Source organism: Ostrea edulis, chromosome 1 (genome assembly GCF_947568905.1).
Source record: "Ostrea edulis chromosome 1, xbOstEdul1.1, whole genome shotgun sequence".
NCBI classification, from domain to species: domain Eukaryota; kingdom Metazoa; phylum Mollusca; class Bivalvia; order Ostreida; family Ostreidae; genus Ostrea; species Ostrea edulis.
The window spans coordinates 97,966,034-97,980,105 of NC_079164.1; the positions used below are offsets into that span (position 1 = coordinate 97,966,034).

Consider the following 14,072-nt stretch of genomic DNA (forward strand, 5'->3'; position numbering starts at 1 on the left):
GACAATCACATTTGGGGTATATACGGGTAGAGTAAATTAGGCTACCTTAGACTGTTAGAGAAATATGGCGGATAAGATGAGAAAGTTGTTCATATTTATTAATTCATGTCAGCTTTAACGTCTCCCTCGAGAATTTTTCACTCATATGATTTTGACTACGGGTAACTCCGTTTACCTGGTCAGGATATAGGGCTCACGGCGGGTGTGACCGGTCAACAGGGGATACTTACTCCTCCTAGGCACCTGATCCCACCTCTGATGTGTTCAGAGGTCCGTGTTTGCCCAACTATCTATTTTGTATTGCTTATAGGAGTTATGAGATTGATCACTGCTCGTTATCTTCACCTTGCATGCAGACGTCATGTATATTTTGAAGTCTCGTATCAGAACAGCAGGACAGACAAATCTTATGTGGTCCGTGATTAATAGTAGTGTTGTATACAACGCCAGTATACCTTATGAATATTTGTGAATCATGCAAGGACTATACCATAACGTCAGCAATTGGGAACTATCTTCGTGTACATAGCAAACAGTCATTGATCAGCCTTCAAAATTGCTTATATTCATACAAATTTAATTTTGATGATACAATTTTTGATTTTCTGCCTGCAAAATCCCGGTGCTAGTATCTCCGTATATATATATATATATATATATATATATATATATATATATAGTTTCTCCTATAGGCCCACAGAAGCGCTACCACTACATTGGCTCTATGGAATAACTATACTTGGCACTAAGGATTAGTACATCAAATGCAAACAACTACTGTGTGGGGAATATCATCATACGTTTTAACTGGGCCTTGACCTGATTGTGGGGAGTGGTTGAGCAATGACACACCTACTTCCGCCAATGACGTAGTACTTATATATATGATGAACGATTTTGTGTGTGGTATGGCATGTGACGTCTGCTGCTATCCGAGGTACCACTGGGATCATAGTCAAAATGGTAAGAACAATCATGCATGTTATATCTTGTAACAATACAAGCCACGTATTGTGGAACAATGTAGTGTAGTCAATGCTGATGGGAAGGTAAAACAAATAAAGAAGTTGGAATGCAGCGATTGATACAAGAATATTATCAATGTGATGAAAATTATCCTTTCTGTTTATAGATACTGAAATTTCATCACAGATATCTTGACAGATGCATAGATAGAAATATATGTAATTCGTTTTTGAATACTTGTATTTTAATCTATCTTAATTTTTCATTCATGAATAATTATCTATATTTTTATTACTTCACCAGGTATCACTGCCGTTTATCATCGTCTACTGTTGATATTCAATGCCTTCGCATTGGAAGGTCCTAATTACTACCGTCGAAGGAATATGGGTAGAAGTGTAGCGTGCAACCCCAAAAATATATATATAAACAGTAAGAAGCGGATGGGCACCCTCAGTTAACTTTCTGAGGTACTAATATTTTATTTCAATATATACATATAGTGATTGGTACAAGAAAAACTTGACTATTTGTCTTGAATTAAGTATGTACAGGATTTCTGATGCAGCTGGCTCGATCTCTCTGAGCTCGGCTCATACAGCTCGGCTCTCGTCGCTCTTTCCGACTCTAGCTCTTCGTGGTTCCGGCTCTTACTGGTTCTTCGTGGCTCCGGCTCTTACAGCTCTGCTCTTTCTCGCTCTTCGTGACTCCGGCTCTTACAGCTCGGCTCTTTCTGGCTCTTCGTGACTCCGGCTCTTACAGCTCGGCTCTTTCTGGCTCTTCGTGACTCCGGCTCTTACAGCTCGGCTCTTTCTGGCTCTTCGTGACTCCGGCTCTTACAGCCCGGCTCTTTCTGGCTCTTCGTGACTCCGGCTCTTACAGCTCGGCTCTTTCAGCGCGGTATTACAATTATCTAATATTCATACAAAGCCAGGAAAGACTTGTGCAGTCACGTCTAAGGCTTTGTATAATGTTAAAAACAATTGCAATGTATAAAATAAATTACCTTTCTAACTCCACGTCTTCACTCTGTGCCGTCACTGCATCAACTGCTTATCGCCCGAAATCTCCCGCTTATATACTACTTACAAAAACGCCATCTAGCGGGGAAACTATAACATTTAGAATACCCAAAGGCGGAGTAGGAATTTCCGAATTGTCACAGAAGTATCACCAATGGTGAATTTATTGATGCATCAGCTGGTGCTCAAAACACCGAAACTGGAAACATTCAAGTCAGGGATCGAAGATCTGCAATCGTGAGTCAAAATTGTTCTCTGCTCAATTTTATCATTTTAGATTTTTTGCCTACCTGATTCTATTTACTTCCCTTACAACAGAAAAGGGGGTTGCTTATCATTTCGTAAAACGTACGGTACGAAATTCTGTATCGTGTTGATATTTAACTGTTGTACCATATCTATGATAAAAATAAGATTTAGTTTCTTTTTTGTTATTGAGAACACATTTTTGACTATACATTTCGTCAAATAATGGGTTGGGAAAGGGAGTGTTACCACTCTGATTCCAAGCATAAGTACCCCAGGGGTGACACTAAAGATATGGTAGAGTTCCTCATTCATAAAATCTGCGTAGTCCTAAGTAATCAAGTCATCTTGTCGAATTCCCATGGGCACGAATTGTTGCTCCTTTGTTAACGGACATGTTTTTATTGCTATGAGACAGAATTTATTGAAATTAAACTAGAAGAAATAGTATCTTAATGTATGAATATGAACGTTTTATCTATTAACAATAATAATTTTCATTCATATGTGGATTCAATATATCCGTGTCAACTCGAAAAAAGAGACATCACAGAGTCCTCCACATGTACTTCGTATTTAAATATTTTATTGAAAATAGATAGCAACTGCAAACTAACAACTCAACTCCATCGTTGAACGTCATGGACATGTTATGTCCACAGTTGTGGGTTGTTTTGTATATCAACATTGTGATGACTTACAAACATGAATTACATTTATACTTTGTATATCAGGATATATATGACTTATGAATAACAAGATATTGTTTGCTTTGTATTTCAGTATTGTCGTGAAAGAAAGATTAAGGTGCTCATTACTTTGTATGTATAATGTAAGAAAGGAAAACTATAAATCTCAGCTTCATAATGGTGTCTAGATTATTCAGAAAGTTATTTAAAGTTTTCTTAATTTACAGGAATATCGAGGACCAGCAGGAGGAAGAGGAACAAAGGCTTACACATGAACACACATCGCTGATCTGACAAACTGCAGCGAAAAATGAACAGAGAATTTGCATGTTCAATTCTTGTTAAAATATAATGAAACTTTTATCCTCATTTTTGGTCAATTTGTAATTTGATAGCAATACACGGATAGACGTGATAAATGCATGCCAATTTTATGCGCTGCATAGTAATGAATAGGAACAGACAGCTTTGAATTAAAATAAACGTGAAGAGGTTTATGTGTTGGAATGCGGAAGTAAGCATGTCTGATTTCAGTTCTTGGAATCTACATTGTCTTGGAAACTGTTCATTGAAACTTCTGTTCTAATAAAACTATAAAATAAAGATGCGATGATCAGTGATGCAAGCAGTAATTCTGAAATACCACAGTTCAATTACTTTTGGGTTCCTCTTCCATTTCCTACTGAAGGATTAATGTGAAATTTATTCTGAACCTCGTCTTATATTTAAGATATCTGGATTTGTAGAACGTTATAGGTGTTTGTCACCACACCTTTGTCGGTTGAACAATTTTAACCAAAGTGAATTGTCATTTAGCGTCAACTTTCTAATGGATAACTGAGAATTCTTGTATATCTTATTACACTGATTTTGACTACGGATAACCCCGTTTACTTGATCAGGTTATAGGGCTCACAGCGGGTGTGACCGGTCGAAAGGGGATGCTTATTCCTCCTAGGCACCTGATCCCACCTCTGGTGTGTCCAGGGGCCCAACTATCTATTTCGTATTGCTTATGGGAGTTATGAGATTGATCACTGTTCGTTTTCTTCACCTTTCATTGTAAATACCTGTAATTTTCTCTGACCGAAGGTCTATGTGCACTGCGTGGGGGTATTTGTCTCATTATGGCAATTACATTAAAGTATATGCAAGGTGAAGATAACGAACAGTGATCAATCTCATAACTCCTATAAGCAATACAAAATACATAGTTGGCAAACACGGACCCCTTGATACACCAGAAGTGGGAGCAAGTGCCTAGGAGAAGTAAACATCCCCTGTCAACCGGTCACATCCGCCGTGAGCCCTATATCCTGATCAGGTAGATGGGATTATAAGTTGAATACAAATTTAATTCATGGCACTTTTTCACTTACCAAACGAATGTATGAGTTCGTTGACAAAATTGAAATTATTGAGATTCTCAATGATTATAAACACAGTATATTAAAACTTGCAGCACCCGGACATTACGATGGATGAACAACTTTGTTTACGTTGTGCACCTATCCATTATTCATGGTGGTTTACATTTTGTGTGGTAAACAGTACCACACGCACTAAACATTGGATTTATCAATATTGCATTGATGTACATTATTCCTAATCTAAAGTATGGCTCGTTTTCGCAAGCCTTTGGCGGATTTAATGGGGGCGCAGCCGGCGCCCCCCCCCCCCTTCCCCTAAAATTTTTAAATATAAAGTAAATCGTGGTATCTTGTTTAGAAAAATTTACTAAATGATAAAAGAAGCAATAGTTTCTTCCACTCCCGGAGAAATAAATGACAAAATCTTTTGATTTCTTGAATTATTTTATTGCCAAAACTTAATTTTTTCGAAAAACCCTTAAAATTTGCTTCATTTTATTAATTTCACCTTATAAAAAATGATAGAAAATAGTACAAATGACTAAATAGGAGACATATTTCAAGCCCTATAAAAGCTGTAAAATCCAGAAGTTTCCAGGGTTTGGCCTATTGGGTCCCCACCAAGGCTTCGCCTCAAGGCAGCCCACCCCCTGCCTCATAAATTGGCGCTCCCGTAACTGCAATTCCTGGATCCGCTCCTGCAAGCTGCCCGTCAAAAATAAATTCAGGCGAAAATTGACATTTTAACTGATCATATGGCTGTTATCCGTCGCTACCTTAATTATAATCACTAAGGACAATGCTCTCACAGTCCTAAATGATAAATGTCTCCAATCTCTCAAGAAATATTACTTTTCTCAAAGTGTAAAAGTAATTTGAAGATCAAGTGTGGCTTGCACCTGACATGGAAGGCGAAGATAACGAATACTGATCAATTTCATAATGGGGTTTATCTGATATGGATAAACAGGGTTATTTCGTGCAGCTTTATCTTGATTAATTCGAAATGCATCGGGTTCGTCGCACGATAATTCTATTTTTATTTCTGTGCGCATGCCATAGATTACTCCTTTTCTTTCGTCATTCGAACAGAGCAGACGTTAATTTTTTTTTACACCCACGCACCCACCCACCCTCTTCCCTCAATTTTCATGTCCCTTAGTATCTCTGTCAATTTTGTAATGATGTGTGTTCTTCGATTGTCGTTTCCGGTTTGTTAATTTCTCATTTCAGCGTCATGGCATCGATCAATGCAGGCTGAGGTTCATCGACTGTGGATGTGCATTGCAGACTTCCAAAAATTCCTGTCCAGAGTAGTTATTGACTGTTAGATATAATTTTGCATATAATGCTGTCTCCGGGGGTACTGTTTTTTTTTTTCAGGCTCCCTTTGGTCAAGATGGTATTTCTATTGCTTAATATCTATATTTATTTATCTTATGCTGCCATATTATCATCATCGGCGCATACATTGTATTATAATTGTACTTTCTCCAATGTGTCATTAAATGGCCATGACAAGCACGCCAACTGGAGATTGTGTTTGACTGGATGGTATCTAGAAACAAAGTTTCCGCTTTTTGGAGGGCTTTCTGGTCAAGTTGGTGTCTGTTGTCCATGTGAAGGCAGTAACGAAATAGCTCTAGTTTTCCAGGTCAACTATATGTGAATGTAGTTATTTTTTTTAAATTGTTATGAAAAAGGTCGAGGTACAATAGTATATGTTATTTATGTGGACAAAATAATCCATGAGATAAAAAGTGATGGGGGCGATAGTTTTTCTGAAGAATTTTTATTGCATCTATGTTATGTCAAGTTAAAAGAATTAAATGCGATTGAAGTTTAAAAACAACGAGTTCATAAGTTTTTATGCAATGTTTTTTCTACTGCCGATATTGAATCAATTGTATGAGGACCCAAATTCATAGATTACCGTGACCTTCACAATGCGAGTAGGTCAAAGAATCCTCATAGCCAGTAAATAGGTGTATAGATTATCATCCTAGCGCAGATCCTAGCACAGAATCGATCACACAGCAGAGGTACATATATTTTGGCGAAAATAATCGGCTTGTCATCTTTTGATATGGGAAAAAAATACACTGAGGTATAGTAATGTTTGCGATTACAATTGCCAATACACTTGTACCACGAATTACATAAACATGTATTATATGCATTTATTTTCCATACAAGTACAAGTAATGTCAAAATTCTTATATGAAGATAAATTTATGCTACTCCTATGTTTCAGGGAATAAAAGTCCACTTTGTTCCTGAGAGTGTTCATCAGAAAAATCTTATAACTGAAGAATGACACTTGAAGTACATGTTAGATCCTATCTTGAAACTGTCCGAAAAGTCATGTACTTGGTCTCTTATGAATATAAAATATGTATGCTTTTATTCAAACATTTGATTTTTGAAATTTATTTAGAAAGATTAAAGATTATGAAAAGGAAAAAAAATGTGAACATTACATATATGTATAAATCCGTTGTCTTAAGCTACATACTGAGCTCTATATCGGGATTATTGAATTTGTGACAGTTTGTACATTACATATTTTGACACCACCCTTAGAATATTATGCAATAACTCAGTGTTTATATAATTATTTAGTATGAAGGAAAAGTATGGAACTACAAGTAGAAAACTTAATATCCATTTCTTATTTAATGCCATTTTCCTTGAAAATTGGCGAAAAATCGTCCTTTGACATGCTCCCCTGGGAAACATTGTCGATGACCCATACTTTTTTCTTACAAATAGTAAGCTTATTGTCTTTTTAAAATCATTCTTCTTTTTTTAATTTTAACTTTTATATAGCACATTGGAAATTTCCCTATATTTCCTTTGCACTTACGACTACTTTAAAGCCAACTTTTGAAACGCCCCCCGCCGCTGAAAATCAAATATGATTTTCATTTGGTTTTTTCTTATTGATTTGAACTCATTAATGCATGTTTTACCTTATATCAAACTTTGAATAAAATGTCTATTGTAGAAACGAATTAGGTCCGTCACCCTTAAGTAAAATAGCACTGGTCGAAATCGTTTCATATCGCCGTTATGTCTCAGGTTTCGTAACTTCTGCTATGTACTCATTGGCTATCATAAAAGGTATAATTTATATTCTGTATCTACATTAATCACGATAAAATGAATTGACATATACACAGAGATCTGATGGGTATTTTTCCAAAATGTACGTTCAACAGGAGAGTTTCATACGTGAGCAAACGAAGATAATCTAAATGCATAGACTTTACTTATTCAAATTTTATTCTTTTCATTTGAAAAATTGCAGTTTATTGCCGAATTTAATTAGATGTACCATGTTGCATTGTGATAAAAATTCACATATAAGATAGGCCTATATCTGATATGACCTGCTCAAATGCATTAATGTGAAGAATTATGCACATTGAAATATTAAGTTTTTTCAGTATCTATATTTCTTGAAGTTTACAAATCTTCGTCATTTGTGGAAATTACTTGTTAAGATATCTGTGTGACATTGAGATATCCGTGGGACATGTTGGTGTTCTGAAAATACTCTGTATTTGGTTAAGACAACAACTTTGATTACTTAGATTTGAATTCTAAACTATTTTTCCTCCTAAAAATATTCTTTCTTTCCACAAAGTACTATAAGGCGAAACTATTGATACGATTGAAGAGGTATGCATTCTGGGTTTTGAGTGTGAATACATGCACCATTCATTCTTATCAGTCACGTTTATCCATATTAATCTTCTCCAGAACACCCCAACAATGGTACTTCTCATCCACAGCGTCTTTATTTCAGTATTGCATTGTTATACCCTCGTATTTGTATTTCTCTTTAGATTCCAGATTCTTGAATGATTAACTCCCAGGTGAAGGCTGAATGCTGAGAAATTTGTTATGTAAATGGAAATGATGTTTTGATTCAAACGTATTACATTCTCTATATAATGGATTTGAAACACTTTGGATGTCAAATTTCTTGTGTATTTAGAATTATACATATTGCAAAAGCAGTATTTATTACGTTAGTTTATATGAAATTTGGATGTTGTCTAAAGTTGATCATGATATAAATAAACAAAGATTTTTTTAAATAAATTGCCTACGAGAGCTGGTTTTGATTTATTTGTGCTCTTAAATTACCACCAGACAAAGCTGTTTGAGAAGTAATTTTTGCAGTAGAAAAAGGCATGATTGGAAAAGATTCAAGAATCGGGCTCGATTCCCACACCAACCTCCAAACAAATTAGAATTAGATATTAAATGGTTGACCCCTAGTGTACGTCATAACATCGTGTATGTGGATATCATAAGACAGTTTATATAATTAGGTCTGGGATGGCTGAATTAAAGATATTGCACAGAGCAGTGGCGGATCTCCAAGGGATAATGAAAAGCAGGGGGCTGTCTCAAAGACCTTGGTGAGTCCAGGGCCAAACTCCTCCCCGCCCACTGCAACTACAAATTTTGAAAAAACAAGACATGCATATTTCTAACATGTTTTACAATGTGACCGTTGAGACGAGTGAAGACCCTTAACATTTTGCAACACAACTTTAGACATTTTAAAACCCGCCTATTCAATGGGAAGCATTACACTGTCGATGTAAGCAGTACATTGTGACGTCATATCAGCTGCCATGTTATTTTTCTTCCTTTCAAACCAAGCAATAACAAAATGTACGAAGGTAGGAGAAAGCTTGTCTGGAATTTAAAAACGTTTGTGGTACTTTGTAAACAATTTCAAATTTGTTTTAATTATGGGGTTGTCGATGAAGTATTCCGCAGTGACGGCGACATTTTTGTGGAAGATTTATGGTTAGTCCCCATCATTTTTCAGCTGGTGAAGAGCAAATCACGTGACTCATATGTGTAATCATTGGAGCGAACTCATCGCGACACGAACTTCGCTCGCTATAATAAAGAGGATCATAATTTGTAAATCTAGTCATAATAATTGATAGTTATTATACTGAAATAAAAGGAATTTTACCCCAAAGTCACCAGATTATTTGCAGCTGTAAGAAAGTTTGTCGTACATAATGCTTGATAGGAAATCTAATGGTGTTTTCAGAGATCTAGAAGACAACCTCAATAATACAATCAGAATATCTAAATTCGTCCTTCACGCATGCTCATAGATAATGGGGCTAATTTGTTTATTGTAAGTTACATCTCGTGTACTGATTAATGGTTGCCTTTTTTTCTAATGATTATTGAAAATATTTTACATTGGTATATTCCATCTGACGCACACAGGGTTAAATATTTCAAATGATATACATATATAATGTTAGATGCATGTAAGTTCAGATGAATCATGAACGGCATAAGAAATACTTGCTACAACTGCAGCTCCAGTCTTTTTTATTTATCACCAGAGAAAGCGGACGATATATATAACATGTGCTCCAAAACAAACTAAACCTACTTGAAAATATTGCAATGATAGGTGTTTATAAATTATTACTAATAAGACAAAAGTAGCTATATTTGATAAAAGCGGTCATCTAATCAAGGGAAAGGTCATGTTTGGTAAAACATGTTGAATGTGCTAACAAATACCAATAGCAATGTGAAATACTACCCCCCTGTGGTTCATTCTGGAGGCGGGATCTAATTTATAGAATGAAAGATGAAGATAACGAACAGTGATCAATCTCATAACTCCTATAAGCAATACAAAATAGATAGTTTGGCAAACACGTATCCCTGGATACACCAGAAATGAGATCAGGTGCCTAGGAGGAGTAGGCATCCCCTGTCGACCGGTCACCCTCCGTGAGCCCTATATCCTGATCAGGTAAACGGAGTTATCCGTAGTCAAAATCAGTGTGCCAAGGATGGCCTAACAATCGGTATGAAACATGTCAGACAGCATTTGACCCAATGATACGTTGTATTGACGGACTAGATCGTTATAAAGACCATAGAATTTGCGAAATGCTGACTTCAATCGCGACTTTTGAAACCCCTGTATCATCAACTTGTTTGTCAGTAGTTTGCCTCGATTTAAAAACTGACTATACGCGGAACAAGCACTTGCGTATCGAATCAGTTGAGAGATATAAACACCATATGCAGGTGATAATGGAATATTGCTACATAAATATGGAAAGTTGACGATGGAGAAGCTGAAATCATCCCGTTTGTCATACTTGAAGCTTTTAAGGTCTCATTCAAACTTTGTTTTAAAAAAAACATTAAATCTATCGATCCTCCCATTAAAATATACCTTTTTGACCATCTGGTAAAACGTATTGCCTCGTATGGCTTTGCGATATGGGAAAAACTTTCGGCAAGCATGTTGGAAAAAGAGAGATTTAGACGATATTTTTTAAGATTGGGAGGTGGTAAACTTGATTATCAAGTTTGTAAACATCCGTTGGGGGCCAGAAAAAGACACACTAATATTGCAATAGTCTCAGAATTAGGTAGATGTCTCATGTGTACAATCAATATCCCAAAGCATTTTACTATACTGGCATATACATGAAAATAGTCTAGAATCATCCTTGTTATACAAAGCGTATTCAGCTAATATCAATTTGAATTCATAGATATGTAACGGATTTGGGTAAGTAAAGGCAAATAGCGTGGGTGGGGGTTGGACTTTATATATGTATGATATATCATGACTAGTTGTGTGGTGTTTAATACTTGAACCACTAGGCAATTGCATGTGGATAATTTGAGATCCATTCATCTATTTATTATTCGTTCATGATAGTCATGCTCATTTAGTTTCCTCTTTCCATATTTGTATATACACGTATGTGGCCATTCACTTTGTACATATATTTAATATGAGCCATATGGAAGGGAAGACGTCTTCTAGATCTTCATTAATTCCTATTGTCCTGTTTTACATTTCAGGAATTGCTTTGTTGATTTGTATATATTTATGTATATATTTACTATATATTGCAATAAGCTGAGATGGAATTCTTTAGCCTTTACCGTAGTCCAATGTTTACATGGTCGTGACCATCTACGAAGACGCCATTATTTGGACGGAGATGCTTCGTTGCTGTTGTCGCACGTGCGACCACTTATGTCGTTATGGGAGTCGCTCCAACTCCCATTGTTTAAGAGACAGATCTCATCCTAGACAGATCCGAGACGGACGTGTTTTAGCTGTCGGTAAGCTATTCCCCATTTAAATTACTCCCAATCCCAAGGAGATGTGCCAATCCATCGCGACTTGTTTATAAATTGTCTTTAGTTTCATTTTCACTTTCGTTTTAACCATTTCTGTTTTGGGCTACAGAATTCCCCATCTTGTCTTAAAATAGAACAATGTTTTCATTGTAAATATCATTTCTATGCTACAGAAATCGTAATAATACTTGATCAAAACTTATACCGCCTTGTCTTATTTACTTGAAATTCACTCGCTACCAGAGTTTTATAACTCGATTCAATACTAGAATCGTCTGCTACTCGCTACCAGAGTCTGAGATTTGTTTACCCTGACGACCACATTGCAGATACAAAAATAAAAGTTATTAGAAAATGGGCATTTTGGTATCCAATTGTAAACATGCCAAATTCTCATTTTTCAAAAACCAATAGAGTCATGTAGGAAAACACTTTTCCTATACTGATCACAAGACGTGAAGAGGGTCAGCAATCAAGAAATGATATTACATATTTTTTATAAAAAAAAACTTTAATATATGAATTCGCGTGTTTGTAATATCTCTACAGTTACGAAAAACTATGTAGATTCCGAATACATGCACACGACATAAATATTGAAAGAGGATTTGCGAAAAGCAATATTGTTCAGGAAATTCCTCTAGAAAGAAAGAAAAGAATAATTATGAAACTTCAATTGCAGAGACGACTGATTAGATACTCAAGAGCTTGTTCTGCGTATGATTAGTTTTCAAATCGAGGCAGGCTACTGACAAACAAGTTTATGTTGAAGGGGTTTCAACAATCTTGTTTAAAGTCAGCATTTCGCAAATGCCATGGTCGTTATAATGATTTAGATTACCAATGCAACCTATCATAGAGTCAAATGCTGTTTGATGTGTTTCATACCGAATGTTAGACCGGTTTTCCCAAACCAATTTTGACTATGGATTACCATGTTTATGTTGATGCGCTTGATTTATTACTATAAGTACGTATTACATTAATTCAGAAATGCAGTCACGTCAAAGCATAAATAAAAACATCAATTCCACAGAGATGTATGTATATTTTGAAATCCCGTATCAGAACAGTACAACAGACATATCTTGTGTGGCCTGTAATGAACAGCAGTGCTGTATACTTGTCAATTACAACCCCAGTATATGTACCTTATGGATATCTGTGAATCAAGGAATATACCATAAGGTCAGTAATTTGGAATTAATATCGCGTACATAGCAAAATGTCATTGATATTTTAGATGATACAATTTTGGATTTTCTGCCTGCAAAATCCCGGTGCTGATATCCCCGTGTACATACAGTTACTCCTACAGACACACAGAAGCGCTACCATTACACTGGCTCTATGGAATAACTATACTTGGCACTAAAGATGAACTAGTGCATCAAATGCAAAAACTATGGTGTGATGAATATCCCCATACGTTTAAACGTGGCTTTGACCCGATTGTGGGGAGTGGTTGAGCAATGACACACCTACTTCTGCCGATGACGTAGTACTTATAGCGAGCGCTGGCTCGTAGTGCGAGCTCTAATGACTAGAGCGCGGGAAATAATCCGAGCTAAATCTCAACCTCTAACAAGAATTTTTTTTTGACGCCAATCCCAGAAGTCCCTCGTACAAAATGGCGGATGGTTCGATTCGTAAAATAATAATTAAAAAAATCTTTGAAGTATTACAAACCTTTCTTATTTGAAAGGAAAGGATGACAATCATATTCTTCCCCCTTTCTTTTTCTTTTTAAAATATTGTCTAAAGAAATGTAACAGTCACGTCACAACTACCAGGCTACGTCACAACACGCTCGTTGCATTTCCCGCTAAACTGGTTCCTACATTGGCGAGAAGAGCAAGACAGTAATCCTACGTATTGACAGTGAACCAGATCAGTTTTCCTTGTTTTCAAAATAAATTTTTTGAAAATGTATTCAGATATGCTGCGCTCGCCCCAACGGTCACACCGTAATCATATTATATATATGATGAACGATTTTGTGTGTGGTATGGCATGTGACGTCCATGTTATCTCTTGTAACAATACAAGCCACGTATTGTGGAACAATGTAGTGTAGTCAATGCTGATGGGAAGGTAAAACAAAGAAGTTGGAATGCAGCGATTGATACAAGAATATTATCAATGTGATGAAAATTATCCTTTCTGTTTATAAATACTGAAATTTCATCACAGATATCTTGACATATGCATAGATAGAAATACATTTAATTCTTGTACGTTTTTGAATACTTCTATTTCAATCTATCTTGATTTTTCATTCGTGGATAAATATCGGTATTTCATTATTTTACCAGGTATTACTGTCCCTGATCATTGTCTACTGTGTTATATTCAACGCCTTCGCATTTGAAATCCCTACCTACCGTCGTGGGACAACGGGTAGAAGTATCACCGATGGAGAATTTATGTATGCATCAGCTGCTACTCAAAATACCGAAACTGGAGAAATTCAAGTCAGGGATAAAAGATCAGCCATCGTGAGTCAAGTTTCTTCTCTGCTCAATTTTATCATTTTAGATTATTTGCCTACCTGTTTGCATTTACTCCCCTTGCACCAGAAAGGAGGGTTGTTTATCGTTTCGGTC

General features: G+C 36.1%; 2 long non-coding RNA genes across 2 annotated transcripts; both read left to right on the top strand.

Moving 5' to 3' along the window:
• The first annotated feature begins 697 nt into the window (after positions 1-697).
• LOC130046817 (uncharacterized) lies at positions 698-3,821 on the top strand. The gene is made up of 3 exons (XR_008795828.1): positions 698-963; positions 1,270-3,041; positions 3,151-3,821. It is a non-coding gene; the product is annotated as an uncharacterized LOC130046817 (long non-coding RNA).
• A 414-nt stretch (positions 3,822-4,235) lies between these two features.
• LOC125671664 (uncharacterized) lies at positions 4,236-8,415 on the top strand. Its single transcript, XR_007368704.2, has 2 exons — positions 4,236-6,400; positions 6,548-8,415. It is a non-coding gene; the product is annotated as an uncharacterized LOC125671664 (long non-coding RNA).
• Positions 8,416-14,072: the final 5,657 nt, after the last annotated feature.